Source organism: Loxodonta africana, chromosome 11 (assembly GCF_030014295.1).
Source record: "Loxodonta africana isolate mLoxAfr1 chromosome 11, mLoxAfr1.hap2, whole genome shotgun sequence".
Classification (NCBI taxonomy): domain Eukaryota; kingdom Metazoa; phylum Chordata; class Mammalia; order Proboscidea; family Elephantidae; genus Loxodonta; species Loxodonta africana.
In genome coordinates this window covers 78558509-78583189 of record NC_087352.1, presented here as the reverse complement: position 1 = coordinate 78583189, position 24681 = coordinate 78558509, and positions in this window count along the sequence as shown.

Here is a 24681-nt window from a genome sequence, read left to right as displayed (position 1 = left end):
GCATATATGTATATATGTAAACAGGTTTATACACTTGAAAGATCATTGTAAGATTTTTTAGTATTATTTCTGAATTGTATTAAATAGAGAACATGGCTCTCCCACTATTCAAAACTGGCCTGAATCAGCCACATCTGAAGAATTCCGTCAAATAGAGGAGCTTTATGTCCAAGCTTTGGCTTTATATCATTGCAGGGCATGGCAGGGGGATCATGTTCCTGAACTTAATTTGTTAGCCCAATAAAAGAGTTTGGAGAGGTTACCTATTACTGTTATTAATTTTAGAAAATCACTAGTGATGATGGAAATGTTAATTAGTTAGAGTTATCATGTAGGTTATTTATAAATCAAAGTAGTGTTACTAATTGCATGGCTTTCGGTCATTGCAGAATTGGTCATTTAAATTATCTAACACATTTTTGTTGAAAAGAGGATGTGATATTTAAGCCTCTGCATATTATACTTGCAGAAAAAATTCAGTGAACTCCAAATGTGGTAAATATACAAAACAAGAACTTTTTTTTTCCATTAATATCTAATATAAAAATCAATAACTAACATTGAAATTTGTAAAGGACATTTTTATTCAGTCTAATTTAAAAAGACTTCCTTCAAAGAGCCACCTATTTTTTAATTTTAATTTTAATTGATTTTTTTTTGCTTCAAATATAGAAACCAAGTAATGATTATCTTGTCTAAAGAAGATGAGAAGCATATCATACATACAGTTGCTATACAGAGAAGCAAGAAGAAATAGCCTTGAAATATGTTTTACATTCTGATCTTATACTCAAAGTTTCTGACCCTACAGTCAAAGTAACAATGTTTTGACAGGACACACAGACTTTTTCTGTTGAAGTGATGGGTTTGAACACTTAGAAGTAAAACAAAATCTTTAACACTCTTAAAAAAAAAAAAAAAACTCTTAAGTAGATGTTAATAATGCATTTGCATTCTTGATTCATTTAAATTTAATATATTTATTGATGCAAATTAAATCCACCTTCTATTCTGCCTAGTGGTCTAACAATATCCTTCTCAAGATCCATTATGAGGGGAAACAATGCTGCTAGGTGTTTCTATCACAGTATCCTTGAGGCATTCCATTTCAATACATGCAAGGGGAGGAATAATTAAAGCTGGTGATACAGCAAGGAGTAACAGCCTAGAACAAAGCCATGCTACTGTGAGAATCCGAAATGAGAAATTTCTAATAAAGAGTTGACTGAAAAATATACAATTCTATGAAATAATACTAAATGACATGACCTACATTAATATGTAAGGTGGCAAAGTAAAGCAATTTTATGTGTGAACCTGTTAAAGCCCTCTGCTGATTTAGCTATAAATACAAAGTGAGTTCTTCTAGCATTTTAATGAGTAAAATCCAGATAAAAACTCCAAATGGCAACTTAAAATGGAGGAGGTTAACTACCTTAGTATTTAAGAGCTTGATTACTGGAGGTGGGGCCAAGATGGTAGAGTAGTTAGACACTTCCTGTGTTCCCTCTTACAATAAAGACCCAACAAAAACAAGTGAATTGATTATATATGACAATCTAGGAGCCCTGAACATCAAAGACAAAGTTGAGGACTCAGACTGAGTGGCAGAGGAAGGAAAAGACAGTTCAGAAGCACTGAGAATTTGCAGACCTGACCTGGCCAGCAACCTGCAGGCTGGATTGGCCAGTGTGCACGGGCCGAGGCAAGCAGAAACACCAGGATGCATTTCCACACCAGGAGAAAATGAGCAGTGGAGAGTCCACACAAGCCTCTGGAAAAAGGGAGAAGCGATGCTGAGCCTGCAAAAGTTAAGTGCAAGCATCTAACGTACTGTGTGAGATTAAAAAAAACCCTTCCCCCCTCTGAAAATTATGTCTCTCCCATTTACTCACCCTCTCCCTTCTCTGCTCCAGTTCCAGGCCTGTTTCAGCAATTGCCACACCCATGGGGCCAGAAGTGGGACCCTTTCATGGCCAAGCCATTCTTCCAACATTGGAGAGGGAACAAATTAACAAACAAGAGAGAATAATCTACCAGTTCTCCTAAGGTGGAAACTCAGGGCAGGTATAGAGCCATTGCCTAGGAACAGGCATAAGGGGTCCATGGACTTTGAATGCCTTTCAACCCTGCCTAGACCTGTATGGGCCCATTTAAACAACATAGGCCCTCATTAGCACAGCACAACAGGGTATATACCTTAAGCCTATTTTCAACTGCAACAGCTAAGGAGAAGTGGCAGATTCATGATATTTGACATTGCCCTGCCCATTAAGCAGGGTTCTGATCTACCCACATCAGGGGCCTGAGGACTGATGACTCTACCCAGTCCACCAAGCCACCTGTGACAGGAGTCAGAGAATAAGTGGTGTCTCCCAGTCCTTACAGCCAACAGCATAGGGTGTCAAAAGTCCAACTGCAAAACCCACCCACCTACACACTCTAGGGAACAGGGACAAGTCTTCCACCCAGGCACTCAGGGACAGCTGTCAACCTCCTACCTTGCTGAGCACATAAACCTCTACTGCAGCCAGAGCGTACTCCAATCACCCCTATGTAGCCCTGCCTGTAAAGGACTGTAGGTGAGAGCCTGCACCACACACTCACGGATTAACAACCTGGACACATGAGCAGAATCCACACAAGAAAAGTAAATGGACTCCTGTGCTCACATACCTAGTAACAGCTCTAACCACCTGGTAATAGGATGTGAGAAGTTCAAAGATGCCAGTAATCAAAGTAGCTCACACAATCAGCCTATTTGATCATATCAAAACAAATCAAACAAGAGCTAGGACACAGTAGGGAAATATAAAATCAATAAATATAATAAATTCTTGATGGCTGGGAGATGACAGTCAATATGAAATCACATGAAGAGGCATACAATGATCCCTTCATGAAAGCAACCAAAACAAAGACCCAAGAAACCTCCTGCAGGAAGACTTCTTGGGATTATCAGAGGTAGAATTCAAAAGATTAATATACAGAGCTTTTCCAGAGATCAGGCAAAACGCAGAACAAGCCAAGGAACACACAAACAAAGCAACAGAGGAACTTAAGAAGGTTATACAAGAGCATAATGACAAATTTAACAGGCTACAAGAATCCATAGAGAGACAGCAAACAGAAATTCAAAATATTAACAATAAAATTTCAGAATTAGACAACTTAATAGAAAGCTATAGGAGCAGAATTGGGCAATGGAAGTCAGAATTAGTGAAATTGAAGATAAAGAACTTGACACCAATTAATATGAGGAAAAATCAGATAAATGAATTTTAAAAAATGAAGAAACTCTAAGAATTATGTGGCACTCTATCAAGAGGAATAACCTATGAGTGATTGGAGTACCAGAACAGGTGGGGATAACAAAAAATACAGAGAGAATTGTTGAAGATTTGTTGACAGAAAACTTCCCTGATAGCATGAAAGACAAGAAGATATATAACCGAGAAGCTCATCAAACCCCAAAAGAAAGTGACCAAGACATATTATAATCAAACTTGCCAAAATCAAAGGTAAAGACAGAATTTTAAGAGCAACTAGGGATAAACAAAAATCCATCTACAAAGGAAAATCAATAAGACTAAGCTCTGACCAGCAGAAACCATGCAGGCAAGAAGGCAATGGTATGACATATATAAAGCCTTGAAGAAAACAAACAAACAAAATTGACAGCCAAGAATTATAGATTCAGCAGAACTGTCTCTGAAATATAATGGTGAATTAGGGCATTTCCAGATAAAGAGAAGTTAAGGGAATTTGTGAAACCAAACCAAAATTACAACAAATACTAAAGGGAATCTTCCAGTTTTAGAATCAATAACATCAGATAATAACCCAAGACTAGAACACAGGACAGAACAGCCAGCTATCAACCCGGATAGGGAAGTCACAAAAATAAATCAAAGACAAAACACTGAAAATAGGGAAACAGAGATGCCAACATGTAAAAGATGACAACAATAAAGCAAAAAAGCCAGATTAAAAAATGTAGTCATTGTTCTTATATATGGAGAGGAAGTCATGGTGATATCAAGAAATAAAAGATTGGTTTAAACTTAGAAAAATAGAGGTAATTATTAAGATAACCACAATGGAAACTAACAATCCTACACACGAAAATAAAAAAGAAAAACATAAAGACTCAGCAAATAAAAATCAACAGCGATGAAAAAGATGGAAAGAAAATACATAAAGAAAAACAACTCAGCACAGAAAGTTAAGTGGAAAAAAGAAACTGTCAACAACACACACACAAACATCTAAATGACAACACAAAACTCATACTTATCAGTAATTATGCTGAATATAAATGGACTAAATGCACCAATAAAGAGACAGAGAGTGGCAGAATGGACTTAAAAAAAAATCTAACTATATGCTGCCTACAAGAGGCACACCTTAGCCTCAAAGACACAAACTAAAATTCAAAGGATAGAAAAGTATACACTAAGCAAACAACAATCAAAAAAGAGTAGAAGTGGCAATATTAATCCCTGACAAAATAGACTTTAAGACAAAATCCACCACAAAGGATAAGGAAGGACACCATATAATGACTAAAGGGTCAATACACCAGAAGAACATAACCAAGATAAACTCTTATGCACTCAAGAATGGGACTCCAAAATACATAAAATAAACTACAACAGCACCCAAAAGAGAAATAGATAGCTCCACAATAATAGTAGGAGACTTCAAAGTGCCTCTTTCGGTGAAGGATGGAATACCCAGAAAGAAGCTGAATAAAGACATGGAAGATCTAGACACCACAACCAACCACCTTGATCTCGTATACATACACAGAACACCCCACTCAACAGCATCCAAGTATAGTTTCTTTTCCAACACACATGGAACATTCTCCAGAATAGACTGCATATTAGGCCACAAAACAAGTCTTAACAGAATCCAAAACATCAAAATATTATGAAGCACCTTTTCTGACCATAAAGCCATAAAAGCAGAAATCAATAACCAAATAAGCAAGGAAAAAAAATCAAATACATGGAAACTAAACAACATCTTGCTCAAAAATTACTGGGTTATAGATGAAACTAAGGACTGAATAAAGAAATTCACAGAATCAAATAAAAACACATTCTACCAGAACCTAGAGAACACAGCAAAAGCAGTGCTCAGAGGTTGATTTATAGCAATAAATGCATACATCCAAAAAGAAGAAACGGCCAAAAAAAAAAAAAAAATGAACACTACAACTCAAAAAAATAGAAACAGAGCAGCAAAAGAAGCCCTTGGGCACCGGAAGAAAGGAAATAATAAAAATTAGAGCAGAAATAGAGGAAATAGAGAATAGAGAAAACAATTGAAAGAGTTAACAAGACCAAAAGATTGTTCTTTGAAAACATCAATAAAATTGAAAAACCACTGGCCAAATTGACAAAAGAAAAACAGGATACGAAGCAAATAATTTGAATAAAAAATGAGATGGGTGCTATCACAACAGGCCCAAATGAAATTAAAAAAATCATAACAGAATGATATGAAAAGCTGTACTCCAACAAAGTTGGAAAACCTAGAGGAAATGGACAAATTTCTAGAAACACATTACCTGCCTACACTAATGCAAACAGAGGTAGAACAACTAAATAAACCATAACAAAAGAAGAGATTGAGGAGTTAAAAAACTCTCAACAAACACAAGCTCTGACCCTGATGGCTTCATTGGAGAATTCTAACAAACTTTCAGAGAAGAGTTAGCACCAGTACTACTAAAGGTATTTCAGAGCATTGAAAAGGATGGAATACTCCAAAACTCATTCTATGAAGCCACTGTAAGCTTGATGCCATAACTAGGTAAAGAAACTTCAAAAAATCAGAAAATTACAGACCTATATCCCTCATGAACATAGATGCAAAAATCCTCAACAAAATTCTAGCCAATAGAATTCAACAACATATAAAAAATAATCCGCCATGACCAAGTGGGATTCATACCAGGTATGCATGGGTGATTCAACATTAGAATCAATGTAACCCTTCACAAAAATAAAAAAAAAAAGATAAGAACCACATGATCTTATCAATTGATGCAGAAAAAGCTTTTGACAAAGTTCAACACCCATTCATGATAAAAACTCTCAGCAAAATAGGAATAGAAGGGAAATTTCTCAATATAATAAAGGGTATTTATACAAAGCCAACAGACAACACCATCCTAAATAGAGTCTGAAACCACTCCTCTTGAGAACAAGAATCAGACAAGGATGCCCTTGATCACCCCTCTTTATTTAACATTGTGCTGGAAGACCTAGCCAGAGAAATTAGGCAAAAAAAAAAAAAAAGAAATAAAGGGCATCCAAATTGGTAAAGAAGAAGTAAAAGTATTCCTATTTACAGATGATATGATCTTATACACAAAAAACCCTAAAGAATCCTCAAGAAAACTACTGAAACTAATAGAAAAGTTCAGCAAAGTATCAGGATAGAAGATACACATACAAAAATCGGTTGAATTTCTCTACCTCAACAATGAGAACTTTAAAGAGGAAATGACCAAATCAATACCATTTGCAATAGCCCCTAAAAAAAAACCATAATACTTAGGAATAAACCTAATCAGAGACGTAAAAGACCTATACAAAGTGAACTATAAGACACTATTGGAAGAACACAAAGGACACCTGCATAAGTGGAAAAATATACCATGCTCATGGATAGGAAGACTCAACATTGTGAAAATATCAATTTTACCCAAAGCTATCTACAGATACAAAGCAACTCCAATCCTAATTGCAACATTTGTTTAAAGAGATGGAGAGAAGAATCACCAACTTCATATGGAAACGGAAGAGGCCCCTGATAAGTAAAGCATTACTGAAGAAGAAGAAAAAAGTGAAAGGCCTTACACTACCTGATTTTAGAACCTATTATTCCACCACACTAGTCAAAACAGCCTGGAACTGATACAACAATGGACACATAGACCAATGGAACAGAATTGAGAATCTAGATGTAAATTCATCCACTTAAGAGCAACTGATATTCGACAAAGGCCCAAAGTCCATTAAATGGGGAAAACACAGTCTCTTTAACAAATGGTGCTGGTATAACTGGACATCCATCTGCAAAAAAAAAAAAATGAAACAAGGTTCATATCTCACGCCATGTACAAAAACTAACTTAAAATGGATCAAACGCCTAAATACAAAATCTAAAATGATAAAGATTGTGGTAGACAAAGTTGGGACAATGCTAGGTGCCCCAATACATGGCATAAACAGAATACAAAACATTACTAACAATGCACAAACAGCAGAAGAAAAGCTAGATGACTGGGAGCCCCTAAAAATCAAACACTTATGCTCATCCAAAGACTTCACCAAAAGAGTAAAAAGGCAACTTACAGGCTGGGGAAAAAAAATTTTGGCTATGCCAAATCTGATCAGGGTCTAATCTCTCAAATCTACAACATGCTGTAAAACCTTAACAACAAAAAAACCAGTACCTCCAATTAAAAAACGGACAAAGGATATGAACAGCACTTCACCAAAAAGACATTCAGGCAGCTAACAGATACATGAGGAAATGCTCAGGATCATTAGCCATTAGAGAAATGCAAATCGAACTACCATGAGATACCATCTCATCTCAACAAGACTGGCATTAATCCAAAAAACACAAAATAATAAATGTTGGAGAGGTTTTGAAGAGATTGGAACACTTATATACTGCTAGTGTGAATGTAAACTGGTACAGCCACTTTGGAAATCGATTTGGCACATCCTTAAAAAGCTAGAAATAGAAGTACCATAGGATCCAGCAATCGCACTCCTTGGAATATATCCTAGAGAAATAAGAGCCCTCATACGAATAGATATACGCATAGTTATGTTCATTGTAGCACTGTTCACAATAGCAAAAATATGGAAACAACTTAGGTGCCCATCAACAGACAAATGGATAAGCAAATTATGGTGTATTCACACAATGGAATATTATGCAATGATAAAGAACAATGATGAATCTGTGAAACATCTCACAACATGGATGAATCTGGAAGGCGTTAGCTAAGTGAAGTTGGTCAGTAGCAAAAGGACAAATATTGCATGAGATCACTATTATAAGAACTCAAGAAAAGGTTTAAGCACAGAAGAAAACATTCTTTGATGGTCACAAGGGTGAAGAGAATAGCAGATGGGAATTGACGGCAAGAATTATTTTAGGTGAAGAGAGGGACAACACACAATACAGGGGAAGTCAGCACAACTGGACTAAACCAGAAGCTAAGAAGTTTCCAGGACAGAACCAAACCTTTCAAGGTACAGAGTAGCAGGGTTGGGGGTCTAGGTACCATGGTTTCTGGGGACTTCTGTTATTTAGCATAACAAATTTTATTAGGAAAGTGTTCTGCATCCCACTTTGGATAGTGGTGTCTGGAGTCTTAAAAGCTTGCAAGTGGCCATCTAAGATGCATCAGACCTGGAGCAAAGGAGAACAAAGAGCAACAAGGACATGAGAAAAATATTAGCCCAAGGGACAAAAAGGGCCATATAACCCAGAGACTCCATCAGAGATTAGAAGAACTAGAAGGTGCCTATCTACCACCAAGGACTGCCCTGACAGGGGACACTACAGAGTCCCCGATGGAGTGGGGGAAAAGTGGGGTGCAGAACTCAAATCCATGTAAAAAGACCAGACTTAATGGACTGAGACTAGAGGAACCCCAGGAGACATGGCCCCCAGACTCTCTATTAACCCAGATTTGAGACCTTTCCCCAAGCCAACTCTTCACACAAAGACTAGCCTGGCCTATAAAAAAAAAATAATACTTGTGAAGCCTGTGCTTCTTTTTTTAAAAAAATAATTTTATTGAGCTTTAAGTGAACGTTTACAAATCAAGTCAGTCTGTCACATATAAGCTTATATATACCTTACTCCATACTCCCACTTACTCTCCCCCTAATGAGTCAGCCCTTCCAGTCTCTCCTTTCGTGACAATTTTGCCAGTTTCTAACCCTCTCTACCCTCCCATCTCCCCTTCAGACAGGAGATGCCAACACTGTCTCAAGTGTCCACCTGACATAAGTAGCTCACTCTTCATCACCATCTCTCTCCAACCCATTGTCCAGTCCCTTCCATGTTTGATGAGCTGTCTTCAGGAATGGTTCCTGTCCTGGGCCAACAGAAGGTTTGGGGACCATGACCACCGGGATTCCTCTACTCTCAGTCAGACCATTAAGTCTGGTCTTTTTATGAGAATTTGGGGTCTGCATCCCACTGATCTCCTGCTCCCTCAGGGGTTCTCTGTTGTGCTCCCTGTCAGGGCAGTCATTGATTGTGGCTGGGCACCATCTACTTCTTCTGGTCTCAGGATAATGTAAGTCACTGGTTCATGTGGCCCTTTCTATCTCTTGGGCTCATAGTTGTCATGTGACCTTGGTGTTCTTCATTCTCCTTTGATCCAGGTGGGTTGAGACCAATTGATGCATCTTAGATGGCCGCTTGTTAGCATTTAAGACCCCAAACGCCACATTTCAAAGTGGGATGCAGAATGTTTCCATAATAGAATTTATTTTGCCAATTGACTTAGAAGTCCCCTTAAGCCATAGTCCCCAAACCCCCTCCCTTGCTCCGCTGACCTTTGAAGTATTCACGTTTATCCCGGAAACTTCTTTGCTTTTGGTCCAATCCTGTTGAGCTGACCTTTCCTGTATTGAGTATTGTCCTTCCCTTCACCTAAAGTAGTTCTTATCTACTAACTAATCAGTACATAACCCTCTCCCACCCTCCCTCCCTCCCCCTCTCGTAACCACAAAAGTATGTGTTCTTCTCAGTTTATACTATTTCTCAAGATCTTATAATAGTGGTCTTATACAATATTTGTCCTTTTCCCTCTGACTAATTTCCCTCAGCATAATGCCTTTCAGGTTCCTCCGTGTTATGAAATGTTTCACAGATTCGTCACTGTTCTTTATCGATGCGTAGTATTCCATTGTGTGAATATACCACAATTTATTTACCCATTCATCCGTTGAAGGACACCTTGGTTGCTTCCAGCTTTTTGCTATTGTAAACAGAGCTGCAATAAACATGGGTGTGCACATATCTGTTCCTGTGAAGGCTTTTATTTCTCTAGGGTATATTCGGAGGAGTGGGATGTCTGGGTTGTACGGTAGTTCTATTTCTAACTTTTTAAGAAAACACCAGATCGATTTCCAAGGTGGTTGTACCATTTTACATTCCCACCAGCAGTGTATAAGAGTTCCAATCTCTCTGCAGCCTCTCCAGCATTTATTATTTTGTGTTTTTTTGGATTAGTGCCAGCCTTGTTGGAGTGAGATGGAATCTCATCGTAGTTTTAATTTGCATTTCTCTAATGGCTAATGATCGAGAGAGCATTTTCTCATGTATCTGTTAGCTGCTTGAATATCTTCTTCAGTGAAGTGTGTGTTCATATCCTTTGCCCACGTCTTGAATGGGTTGTTTGTCAATTTGTGGTTGAGTTTTAACAGAATCATATAGACTTTAGAGATCAGGCGCTGGTTGGAGATGTCATAGCTGAAAATTCTTTCCCAACCTGTAGGTGGTCTTTTTACTCTTTTGGTGAAGTCTTTAGATGAGCATAGGTGTTTGATTTTTACGAGCTCCCAGTTATCTGGTTTCTCTTCGTCATTTTTGGTAATATTTTGTATTCTGTTTATGCCTTGAATTAGGGCTGCTAACGTTGTCCCTATTTTTTCTTCCATGATCTTTAACGTTTTAGTCTTTATGTTTAGGTCTTTGATTCACTTGGAGTTAGTTTTTGTGCATGGTGTGAGGTATGGGTCCTGTTTCATTTTTTTGCAAATGGATATCCAGTTATGCCAGCACCATTTGTTAAGAAGACTATCTTTTCCCCAATTAACTGACACTGGGCCTTTGTCAAATACCAGCTGCTCATATATGGATGGATTTATATCTGGGTTCTCAATTCTGTTCCATTGGTCTATGTGCCTGTTGTTGTACCAGTACCAGGCTGTTTTGACTACTGTGGCTGTATAATAGCTTCTGAAATCAGGTAGAGTGAGGCCTCCCACTTTCTTCTTTTTCAGTAATGCTTTGCTTATCCGAGGCTTCTTTCCCTTCCATATGAAGTTGGTGGTTTGTTTCTCCATCACGTTAAAGAATGACATAGGAATTTGGATTGGAAGTGCATTGTATGTATAGATGGCTTTTGGTAGAATAGACATTTTTACTATGTTAAGTCTTCCTATCCATGAGCAAGGTATGTTTTCCCACTTAAGTAGGTCCTTTTTAGTTTCTTGCACTAGTACTTTGTAGTTTTCTTTGTATAAGTCTTTTACATCTTTGGTAAGATTTATTCCTAAGTATTTTATCTTCTTGGGGGCTACTGTGAATGGTATTGATTTGGTGATTTCCTCTTCCATGTTCTTTTTGTTGATGTAGAGGAATCCAAGTGATTTTTGTATATTTATCTTATAACCTGAGACTCTGCCAAACTCTTCTATTAGTTTCAGTAGTTTTCTGGAGGATTCCTTAGGGTTTTCTGTGTATAAGATCATGTCATCTGCAAATAGTGATAATTTTACTTCCTCCTTGCCAATCCGGATGCCCTTTATTTCTTTGTCTAGCCTAATTGCTCTGCTAGGACCTCTAGCACAATGTCGAACAAGAGTGGTGATAAAGGGCATCCTTGTCTGGTTCCCGTTCTCAGGGGAAATGCTTTCAGGCTCTCTCCATTTAGAGTGATGTTGGCTGTTGACTTTGTATAGATGCCCTTTATTATGTTGAGGAATTTTCCTTCAATTCCTATTTTGGTGAGAGTTTTTACCATGAATGGGTGTTGGACTTTGTCAAATGCCTTTTCTGCGTCAATTAATAAGATCATGTGGTTTTTGTCCTTTGTTTTATTTATATGGTGGATTACATTAACGGTTTTTCTGATATTAAACCAGCCTTGCATACCTGGTATAAATCCCACTTGGTTGTGGTGGATTATTTTTTTGATATGTTGTTGAATTGTATTGGCTAGAATTTTGTTGAGGATTTTTGCATCTATGTTCATGAGGGATATAGGTCTGTAATTTTCTTTTTTTGTTATGTCTTTACCTGGTTTTGGCATCAGGGATATGGTGGCTTCATAGAATGAGTTAGGTAGTATTCCATCATTTTCTATGCTTTGAAATACCTTTAGTAGTAGTGGTGTTAAGTCTTCTCTGAAAGTTTGGTAGAACTCTGCAGTAAAGCCATCTGGGCCAAGGCTTTTTTGTGTTGGGAGTTTTTTGATTACCATTTCAATCTCTTTTTTTGTTATGGGTCTATTTAGTTGTTCCATTTCTGATTGTGTTAGGTTAGGTAGTTAGGTAGTGTTTTTCTACGAATTCATCCATTTCCTCAAGGTTTGCAAATTTGTTAGAGTACAATTTTTCGTAATAATCTGATATGATTCTTTTAATTTCAGTTGGGTCTGTTGTGATGTGGCCCTTCTCGTTTCTTTTTCAGGTTATTTGTTTCCTTTCCTGTATTTCTTTAGTCAGTCTGGCCAATGGTTTATCAATTTTGTTAATTTTTTCAAAGAACCGGCTTTTGGATTTGTTAATTCTTTCAATTGTTTTCCTGTTCTCTAATTCATTTAGTTCAGCTCTAATTTTTATTATTTTTCTTTTTCTTCTGGTGCCTGATGGATTCTTTTGTTGCTCACTTTCTATTTCTTCAAGTTGTAGGGACCGTTCATGATTTTGGCTCTTTCTTCTTTTTGTATGTGTGCATTTATCCATATGAATTGACCTCTGAGCACTGCTTTTGCTGTGTCCCAGAGGTTTTGATAGGAAGTGTTTTCATTCTCGTTGCTTTCTAAGAATTTCCTTATTCCCTCCTTGATGTCTTCTCTACCCCAGTCTTTTTTGAGCAGGGCATTGTTCAGTTTCCAAGTATTTGATTTCTTTTCCCTAATTTTTCTGTTATTGATTTCCACTTTTATGGCCTTATGGTCTGAGAAGATGCTTTGTAATATTTCAATGCTTTGGATTCTGCAAAGGTTTGTCTTATGACCTAATATGTAGTCGATTCTAGAGAATGTTCCATGTGCACTAGAAAAAAAAGTATACTTTGGGTGGAGTGTTCTGTATAAGTCAATGAGGTCAAGTTGGTTGACGGTAGTAATTAGGTCTTCCGTGTCTCTGTGGAGCTTCTTACTGGATGTCCTGTCCTTCTCCGAAAGTGGTATGTTGAAGTCTCCTACTATAATTGTGGAGGTGTCTATCTTACTTTTCAGTTCCGTTAAAGTTTGTTTTATGTGTCTGGCAGCCCTGTCATTGGGTGCATAAATATTTAATATGGTTATATCTTCCTGGTCAGTTTTCCCTTTAATCATTATGTAGTGTCCTTCTTTATCCTTTGTGGTGGATTTAAGTTTAAAGTCTATTTTGTCAGAAATTAATATTGCTACTGCTGCTCTATTTTGCTTATTGTTTGCTTGATATATTTTTTTCCATCCTTTGAGTTTTAGTTTGTTTGTGTCTCTAAGACTAAGGTGTGTCTGTTGTAGGCAGCGTATATACAGATCTGTTTCTTTATCCAGTCTGAGACTCTCTGTCTCTTTCTTGGTGAGTTTAGTCCATTTACATTCAGCGTAATTATAGATAAGTATTTTTTTTTTTATGTGTTTAGTGCTGTCATTTTGATTCCTTTTTATGTGTGTTGTTGACAATTTCATTTTTCCACTTGCTTTTTTGTGCTGAGACATTTTTATTTGTAAATTGTGTGTTCCTCATTTTCAAAGTATTTGACTTTATGTTTGCTGAGTCATTATGTTTTTCTTGGTTTTTATTTTGAGTTATGGAGTTGTTATACTTCTTTTTGGTTACCTTAATATTTACTCCTATTTTTCCAAATAAAAACCTAACTTGTATTGTCGTATATCACCTTGTATCCCTCTCCATATGGCAGCTCTATGCCACCTCTATTTAGTCCCTCTTTTTGATTATTGTGATCTTTTACATACCGACTTCAATGATTCCCTGTTTTGAGTGTATTTTCTTTTTAAAATTAATCTTAATTTGTTTTCGTGATTTCCCTATTTGAGTTGATATCAGGATGTTCTGTTCTGTGACCTTGCATTGTGCTGGTATCCAATATTATTGGTTTTCTGACCAATTTCCTTTAGTATTTCTTGTAGCTTTGGTTTGGTTTTTGCAAATTCTCTAAGCTTGTGTTTGTCTGTAAATGTTTTAATTTCACCTTCATATTTGGGAGAGAGTTTTGCTGGATATACAATTCTTGGCTGGCAGTTATTCTCCTTCAGTGCTCTATATATGTCATCCCATTGCCTTCTTGCCTGCATGGTTTCTGCTGAGCAGTCTGAACTTATTCCTATTGATTCTCCATTGTAGGAGACCTTTCTTTTCTCCCTGGCTGCTTTTAAAATTTTCTCTTTATCTTTGGTTTTGGCAAGTTTGATGATAATATGTCTTGGTGATTTTCTTTTTGGATCAATCTTAAATGGGGTTCGATGAGCATCTTGGATAGATATCCTTTCGTCTTTCATGATGTCAGGGAAGTTTTCTGCCAACAGCTCTTCTACTATTCTCTCTGTGTTTTCTGTTGTCCCTCCCTGTTCTGGGACTCCAATCACACGCAAGTCATTCTTCTTGATAGAGTCCCACATGATTCTTAGGGTTTCTTCATTTTTTTTCAATTCTTTTATCCAATTTTTTTTTGGCTATATTGGTGTTAATTCCCTGGTCCTCCAGATCTCCCGGTCTGCATTCTAATTGCTCGAGTCTGCTCCTCTGACTTCCTATTGCGTTGTTTAATTCTGTAATTTCATTGTTAATCTTTTGGATTTCTGAATGCTGTCTCTCTATGGGTTCTTGCAACTTATTAATTTTTCCACTATGTTCTTGAATAATCTTTTTGAGTTCTTCAACTGCTTCATCAGTGTGTTCCTTGGCTTTTTCTGTAGATTGCCTTATTTCATTTCTGAGGTCATCCCTGAAGTCTTGAAGCATTCTGTAAATTAGTTTTTTATATTCTGCATCTGGCAATTCCAGGATTGTATCTTCATTTGGGAAAGATTTTGATTCTTTAGTTTGGGGTGTTGTAGAAGCAATCATGGTCTGCTTCTTTATGTGGTTTGATATTGACTGCTGTCTCCAAGCCATCACTAAGATATTGTAGTGATTTATTCTATATTTGCTCACTGAGTATTATCTTGTTTTGTTTTCTTTCAATATACTTAGATGGGCTACTAGATTGCGCTGTCTTGATTGTTGTAGCCCTTGAATCACTTATGTCCTATTTCCAGCTGGTTTGGGCTGTTACCAGATATATAAGCCTAAGAGTCCATTGACTATTCTTGAGTAGAATCTGATTTTGGGTCATCAAGTGTGTGGTGCAGACTGTCACCTATCCACTTAGAGAAGTAGTGGTGATAGTTGTGTGCACCAGATTCTAGTAGCAGCAGGGGTTCACACTCTAGGGGGGCAGGATGCTGACAGGCTTCCCCCAAATGCCAGTGAGGTATGTGTGTCTCTATTCCTAAAGCACTTTAGTGGGTGGGCTCTGCTGCTGTACCTTAGGCCCCCAATGCAAGTACCTCTACAGATTGATAGGTGTCACCCTCCTTAGACCCCTAAGGCAGGAGGCTAGGTGGTCTTGGGGGAGCTTCAGCCCTCAGTTCCCTATCGTGGGTCAGTGAGGTCTCTGTTGAATATGCAGAGATATCAGACCTGGGAAACTTGTCTTTCCAGTAATCCGCTAAAAGAATTGCAGTCAGATCCTTATCAGGAATGCCTTTGCATTATAATAGCCACCTTGCTCCCTGTAGGGATGAAAACCCAAGACTGTGGATCACATATGCTTGGCTGGAGCTGGTTCTGTGTTTTTAGTCCAATTAGGGAAGGATTTTTGGTCCCTGGGTTTTTTGTAGCTGTTTCTCTCAGGCTAGGAGAATGGGTTAGGACAAGAGCAAAAAAAAAAAAAGAAAAGAAAGAAAGAAAAACCTCAGCACAGTTCACTTTCTGGCTCAGGAAATTCCAATGTTAATGAAGCTGCCTGGGAAGGGGAGGGGAGGGTTCAGATAAATAGGAGAGAGTAGCACCCCGGAATATAGACAAAGTTACTTATCTTGCTTGGGATGACTTTTATCTGAGATTCCCGAGGGGCATGTCGACTGTGTGCACTGGCTGGGTAGAGAGTGCCCCCGAGGGTCAGGCCCGTGTCCGTGCTTGCGCTGTCTCAGAAGCCGTGGTTAGTTCCTCCGTTCCCAGTCCAAAGCCCAGTGCCAAGGTTCCCCGGCTGGGACGCCGCACTGCCAGCTCCAAAACCCGTCGCTGCCTCCTGGTGACTTCTCCTGTCAGTCTCATCGCTGCGCTGCCTGCGTGCACTGGCTGGGCTTCCCCCGAGGTCAGTTCAGGGGGCTAGGGCTGCGCCCCGTGTTTGCGCTGTCTCAGGATGCCATGCTCAGCTTCCCTGGGCCCAGTCCAAAGCCCGGCACCAAGGTTTCCTGACTGGGACGCTGGCTCCAGGCTCTGAAAACAGTCGCTCTTTCCGCGTGGTTGTTTGTTCTCAATCTCTGTCACTCAGGTTAACTCTTTAGATCTGTGTTTGATGGTCAAGGTTCATAGATTGTCATGTATGTGATTGATTCACTTGTTTTTGTGAGTCTTTGTTGCAAGTGGGATCCGAGGTAGCTTCTACCTAGTCAGCTATCTTGGCCCTGCCTCAAGAGTGTGCTTCTTAGTTCAAGTAGATACATGACAGTAAATGGGTGGCTCTTGCCCAGAGATGGGGTGGGAGGGCAGAAAGGAATAGTAACTTGTTGAATGGTTACAGGGAAACCTGGGTTGGAAAGGGGGAGTGTGCTGTCACATTGTGGGGATGGCAACTAGGGTCACATAAAGATAAAAAATGCGTGTACAAATTTTTGTATGAGAAAGTAACTTGAGCTATAAACTTTCACCTAAAGCACAGTAAAAATAACAACAACAACAAACCAATTACTTTATTCTCCAGGTAGCTTTATCTGACTAAATCATATTTTGTTTGTTTGTTTGTTTATATATATATATATATTGTTTATATATGGCCAAAGGTAGAAGAGAAAGGATTAGTTGATGATGCTATTCCCAACCTGAGCTAACATTCTACAATTGCTTTCTGGCGTATGATTTATAATTCAGAATATCTACTAGTTTAGAGGACAAAAACAAAATTTCAGTTAAAGGAATCTATTTTATATCAAAAAAGCAATATCCAAGTTGAATAATTACAGAGGGAAAAATGTGCATCCCATTGTCCCTTAAAATCAGAATGTGTTTTGTGGATGTTATGGGTTAAATTGTGTCTCTCTGAATACTATGTTGAAGTCTGACCTTCTGTACCTTTAAATATAACCCTCTTTGGAAATAGAGCTATTTGTTATTTTAGTGAGGTCATGCTGGAGTAGGGTGGGTACTAAACATAATCCCTTCTAAGTGGTTTCTTAGAAAAGAGCAGAATAGACGCAAAACACATGCAACAGGGAAGAGGCCTGTGAGAAACCATCTATAAGCCAAGGAAAGCCAAGGAACACTCAGGGCTATAAACAAGTAGGCAACCATCACTAGAACTCATGCCCTGATTTGGCCTTCTAGCCACTAAAACTGTGTTTCACAGTCTGTTTTTTAACCTTCTAGTGACCTTATAGGATAGAGCAGAACTGCCCCATAGGGTTTCCAAAGATGTAATCTTTACAGGAGAAGATCACCAGCTCTTTTCTCCCTCAGAGCAACTGGTGGATTTGAATGCCCTCCCCTGCAACCTTTCAGTTAGCAGCCAAGCGCTTAATCATTGCACCACCAGGGCTCCTTTCACACACCTATTAAAAATGACTAAAATCTAAACCACTGACAACACAAAAATTAACCAACGGAAATCACAAAATAATAATAAAATGGTTGCTGTTTTAAGATATTAAGTTTTGTAAGGGATAGGTTACATAACATAAGAGTAGTTAGCCATAAAACCAAGAAAGTAGAGAAAAAAATATAGAAAAGAAGTGTGATAAATTGAAAGCAAGTAGTAGCCTTGGAGAAATGTAAATAAACTAAGCATTCCTATCAAAAAATAAAGACTGTCACATTAAACTAAAAGGAAACAAATATATGTTTCTTTCAAGAGGCACAAATTAAATATATGATACAGACAGGATTAAAATAAAATAAAGGAAAAAGATATATCTTGTGAAAACTAATCAAAACAAAGTGAGTATAATATAGCAATATTTTCCAAGTAGACTTTAAAGCAAGAGTCCTTAGTAAACATAAAATTTGATGTTGTGTAATTGTAAAGGATCGGTTCACTAGGAAGATGAAACAATACTAAATTTGTGTACCCTAATAGCATTTTTTTTTTCAAGTCCACAATCACAATGGGAGGTTTTAATAGTCAACAAATAATAGAATGTGAAAATAAAGGATATGGACAATTTGGATAATAAGAATTCACAGTACTTTCAAGTATACAGAAAACCCTTAGCAAAAAACTCTAAAAGGTTTGAATTTCAAATTTGTTGAGACATATTTGTGGCTCAGTGTATGATCCATTTTGCTAAATGTTTTCTGTGTCAGTTTGATACTCGAGTAGAGCTCAGTAAGGATGGTCTTGGAGGAGTTAGACCTGATCCTGATGTATGTAGCTCATGGATACTGGTGCTTGAATTTTCCCGGAGGGGTTAAAGCAGGCTGGCTGAAGTCAGCCTACACTACATTCTATGGGGAAATCAATGCCATCACTGCTGTTTGTACTTTCATTACACTAGATAAAGAGCTCATTTAATGTGGAAAAAACAGGCACCATGAGAAACACCAGAGTTAGAATCATGTTGAAGGGCTCTATCAAAAAAAGCTGTAAGAAGAGGCCCAGGGACCCAAGTATAAAAATGTTACATGAGGTGCACTTTTTGGTAGGCAGATTCTGAGAGGAGTTTTTAAGCAGAGAAAGAAAGAGAGATAGAGACAGAAACAGAGAGATTACTTTTAATAACCACATCAAAACTTAAAATAGTATATGTGGCAAACACTGGGAATTGTCCCTTCCATCTCTGTCCCCACCTATCAGCAACCCAGTTGCTACTTTACAATTTATCCACTCTTCATAGTTCTTCATGTATCCCTTTTTGAGAGAATATATACACGGGAGCCCTGGTGTTGCAGTAGTTAAAGGTCTTAGCTACTAACTGAAAGGTCAGAGTTGTTGCAACCCACCAGCCGCTCCTCAGGAGAAAGATGTGGCAGTCTGCTTCCATAAAGATTCACAGCCTTGAAAACTCTATGGGGCACTTCTGCTCAGTCCTATAGGGTCACTGTGAGTTGGAATCAACTCGATGGCAGTAGGTTTGATTTTGGCTTGATATATATGCATATACCCACAAACCCCTATACATACACACATATACATAAATACACGTATTGTGGAAATATTTTTACATCAGTTATAGAAAGTTTACTTATTTATAAGGTACATAGATTTAATTGTGTGGCTATTTTATAATTTATTTAACCAAACCCTTAATAATGACATTTGAGGTGTTTTAAAATATTCACAGTTACGAAAATAAATTTCCTTGAATAGCCATGTGAAAATACCATTTCATAAATAATCAGGTTGGATTCTTGGCCAGTCAAATGGCGTTTTGCCAGTCAGATATGTTAAAATTCATATTCAGTCTAATTTTAATCACTGATTTTGTGACTTACATTGAATATCTTTGAAAATAGTTGACAGCCATTTGTAATTATGATCCATCATGGAATTTAATGTGCAGGTGTTTTTTAGGATCGCTTTTGGGAGCCCCTGCAGTGGGGGGGGGGAGGGGCGGGGAGCAGTGGGAGAGAAGAATTGGGCAGAAGAATGAGTTGATCTGAGATGCAGTCATACATTGAAGGACTCAGAATAGCCCACCTCAGCTGTGGAGATGGGATGACCCTGCAGTCTTGTACTGACTTGGAGCAAGGGAACTAAGACTTTTTACCCCACATTGGTTAGCCAGTGAGGGAATGCTACCTCTGGAAGGAAGTATGACCTTGGGAAAGGCAGGTCCCTTGCCAATAAAATCAGTCCCCGAAGAGGGCTAATAGCTGTGGACCATCTTCAAGCAGTGCATCCAGTAGCTTTTATCAGTTAGGTTGAATATCTTTTAAATTATTTGGCAGCCATTTGTAATTATTTTCAATGTACAATGAAGTGTATTATTCAAGTGCGATATACAAAAAAGTGAAATATTCATTTCTGTCCCTTGCCCATAGTTCCAACTGGTTTCTGTATTTTCCTTACAAATTTTCAGTAGCTCTTTAGCTACTGATGACATACTTTGTAACTAGTAACATAAAACTCGATTTTCATTTTTCATTTGTGCTTTAACTTTGCATATTGAGTTTTTAACATGTAACTTTTTTATATTTTTATAAGATCAACTTTATCAATCATTTTTTTTTTTGGTGAACTTTGAAATGTATGTTAAAAAGGAGTATTTGTCCTTTTACCGGAAAGAACTTACTCTCTTTTTTGCGTTATTATAGATTTTTGTTTACATTAAACTCTGATCCTGGTGTATAATATCAGAAATGGCTCAAAGAATACTTTTTTCTCTCATGAATAAATTTTTTTTAAAGTACTCTTCCTTATACCACTGATTTAAAATATCTTATCTAACCACATTCGCCACTACACTTGATTATGTGCTAAGCTTTTAGAATTATTTACTCATTAAAATTTCAAGCGAAGCCTACTGTGAAAGCAACCGGCCTGTGGCTTTTGTAGAGAATAGCTAGGGTGACCACACAATTTACCATCCAAATTGGAAGATTTTTTACAGTGAAAGAAGGTGCATTTAATATGCTGGGACCACAGGTGTGAGCCTGGACTACCATAGGCCTAAGTCTATCCTAGAAATTGTCCTTAGAACTTCTTCAATGTCTTCTCTTAAAACTGGCCTTTTTAAATTTCTGTCATGTCAGCTTTAGGCCTGTAGTTGTTCTTACAGAAAATTGTCCATTTCATCCAGGTTTTTAAAGCTTGTTTGCATGGGGCTGAACAAATTTTTTTTTTTTTTTTTTGTATTACTGAGCTTAGTCATTTTATTTTATTTGTATTTTAAAGATTTCTTTTGTAAAACATTACACACACGTAAACATTTGACAATTCAACAACTTTTACAGGTACAATTCAGTGACACTGATTACGTTCAGCATGTTTTGCAACATCACCATTATCATGTTCCATATTATTCCACCACAATTAATGAAAACTCAGTGCCCCTTAAGCAATGACTTTCCCTTTCCATTTCCTCCCACTCCTAGTAATCACATTTAAATTGTTATTTTGATCTAATTTAAAAGTTAGAAAAAGATGCAAGAATTGCCCAAGAACTCCACTCCTTTCTTCCCTTCAGTCAGATTTACCAATTGTTTTCATTTTGATACCCAATTGCCTTACATTTCTCATTTTTTAAATATGTATTGTATATAATTCACATGCACATTATTTTATGAATTGTCTGAGATTAAATCTTGCCCGTTTTAACATTGAATGCTTACATGTGCATTTTCTAAGAAAACAGATATTCTCTTTCATAACCACAGTGCAGTTAATACATTCAGGAAATTTAACATTGATACAATACTATTATGTTACCCACAGTCCGTATCTAAAATTCATTGTCTCAATAGTTCCATTTATACTCACTTTTCCAGGTCCAGAATCCAATGCATTTAGTTTTTAAGACTCCTTAGCCTTATTTAAAGGAGCTCTGCTGGTGCAGTGGTTAAATGTCCGGCTGCTAACCAACAGATCAGCAGTTCAAATACACCAAATGTTATTTGGAAGCCCTATTTTTTTTATGGGACAGTTCTACTCTTTTATAGAGCCGCTATGAATCGGAGTTGACTCAATGGCAGTACGTTTTGGTAGCACAATGTTTACATGCTCAACTGCTAAGCAAAATGTTGGCTATTCATATCCATCAGTCATTCTGTGGGAGAGAAGGCCTGAAAATCTGCTCCCATAAAGATTACAATCTTGGAAACCCTATTGCTCAGTTCTACTCACTCCTATAGGGTCGTTATGAGTCAGAAGTGACTGGAGGGCAATGGGTAGTCTTTAATCTAGAACATTTCCCTAGCCTTTCTTTCCTGGCCTTGACATGTTTGAAGACAAAAGTCCAGAATTTGGTTTGGTTTGGTTTCGTTTTTGCCAGTGTTCATCACTGAAGATTTGCCTGACAACTCTTCATGATTAGACTTTGGTTATGCATTTGGGCAGAAATACCAAATAAGCAATATTATGTCCTTCTCAGTGCTGCAAATGAAGAGAAACAATACGGGTTGTAATTGCTTTGATTGAATGTTTAAGGTGTTGTTCATCAAGTTTCTCCACTGGAACATTACTTGTTTTGCTTTTTTAATTAAAACATAACTTCCGGTGAGATATTTCAGCCTAGGTAAACCTTCTTTCTCATCAAACTTATACACATTATTTTTAGCATACACTGATGCTTTTCCCATTCTGCATTATTTCTATTTTATTATTTGAAATTCTACTGAAAGGAAGAACTTTTCTCTTCATTTATTTCTAGTCATTCATTTATATCCTTACTGACTCATGAGTTTTTTTGTTGTAGTTGTTATTATGCAATGGATTGTAACACTGTCCAGCAATTACTTACTTTTATGTCCCTAATTTCCAAGTTTTGACCAGAGGGACGCACTTCAAGCTGACTCTCTTATCATTGATACATTCCCGTCATTTTTGAGCACTTCCTTAGTTTCTGGGTCAACAAGACGTTACACGCTCATCTTTTACTTTCCCTGATCTATGCCTTAAATCACCATTTTCTTCTCTTTAGTGAAAAATGGTATTAAGAGACCTAGTTCTGGGTTCGAGATGTGTCTGAGCCAGAAACCGTGTGTGCACGTACGTGCGTGTGTGTGTTTGCTGCTCTTGCTCTCTTTCACTCTTGCTTTTGCTCTCGCTCTCCAGAATGAGTCGTACTAATACCGCTCATCCCATTTTATACTTTCATACTACAGAGCAGATATTTCGATCTAGATTTAATCGTATTTAATTTATGAATGAGGTTGAAAGTATTTGAAAATATTTGAGAGCCATTTGTAATTATTTTGCTGTGAAGTGTCCACTTGCATTCCTTATCTATAGTTGTAACTGGTTTCTGTTTTTTTTTTTTTTTTTCTGACAGGTTTCTTATCTATTTAGCATTACATTCATAGTTCCTTTTTCAAAGAGCAAGAAATTTTACTAAAATATGTTTACTTACTTTATCATGATGGAAATACAAAAAAAGTAGTTTCAAAATCACAAATTCATACCAACGTGAAAAGCACATAGTAACAACATTTCAATGTTTGTTTCTTTATTTTTGAAATTAATGTCATATACAGTAAAATGCACAAGTCTTAAAAGTAAATTGTGATGAAGTTTGAAAAATATATATACTTGTGAAAATTATACATCTATAGAAATACAGAAAGTTCTCTCATGCATATCTTAGGTAAATTAACAACCCTACATCCCAGGAAACTACTTTTACTTTTAAAACAAATTGTATTATTATTTTTTATTATTCCTTAATAAATTTGTCTTTTCTAGAATTTTCAATAGATAAAAACATGTAATATATATGATATGCTTCCAGGTTTCACAGACCATGAGAACTATGGTTCATCAGCATTGCCAATAGTTTGTTCCTTTTTATTTTTAATTAATATTGCATTGTACAAGTTTTTTTGTACAAGTATATCAAATATTTAAAAATTTTTATTGTGCTTTAAGTGCAAATTTACAAATCAAGTAAGCCTCTCATTCAAAAATTTGTATACACCTTGCTATATATTCCTAATTGCTCTCCCCCTAATTAGACAGCACACTCCTTCCATTCATTCTCTCTTTTTGTGTCCATTCCACCAGCTTCTGACCCCCTCTGCCCTCTCATCTCCCCCTGAGACAGGAAATGGCCACGCAGTTTCATGTGTCTACTTGATCCAAGAACCTCACTCTTCACCAGGATCATTTTCTATTCCACAGTACAGTCCAAACCCTGTCTGAAGAGTTGGCTTTGGGAATGGTTCCTGTCTTGGGCTAACAGAAGGTCTGGGGACCATGACCTCTGGGGTCTTTCTAGTCTCAGTCAGACTATAAAGGCTCATCTTTTTATGAAAATTTAGGGTCTACATCTGACTGCTCTCCTGCTCCCTCAGGGGTTCTCTGTTGTGTTCCCTGTCAAGGAAATCATCGGTTGTAGCCAGGCGGTATTTAGTTCTTCTGGTCTCAGGATAATGTAGTCTCTGATTTACGTGGCCTTTTCTGTCTCTTGGGCTTATAAATTACCTTGTGTCTTTGGTGTTCTTCATTCCCCTTTGCTCCAGGTGGGTTGAGACCCATTGATGCATCTTAGATGGCCGCATGTTAGCATTTAAGATCCCAGATGCCACTCTCCGAAGTGGAGTGCTGAATGTTTTCTTAATAGATTTTATTATGCAAATTGACTTAGATGTCCTCTGAAACCGTGTTGCCCAAACCCCCACCCCTGCTACGCTAGCCTTTGAAGCATTCAGTTTATTCAGGAAACTTCTTTGCTTTTGGTTTAGTCCAGTTGTTCTGACCTCTCCTGTTGTGTGTTGTCTTTCCCTTCACCTAAAATAGTCCTTATCTACTAAT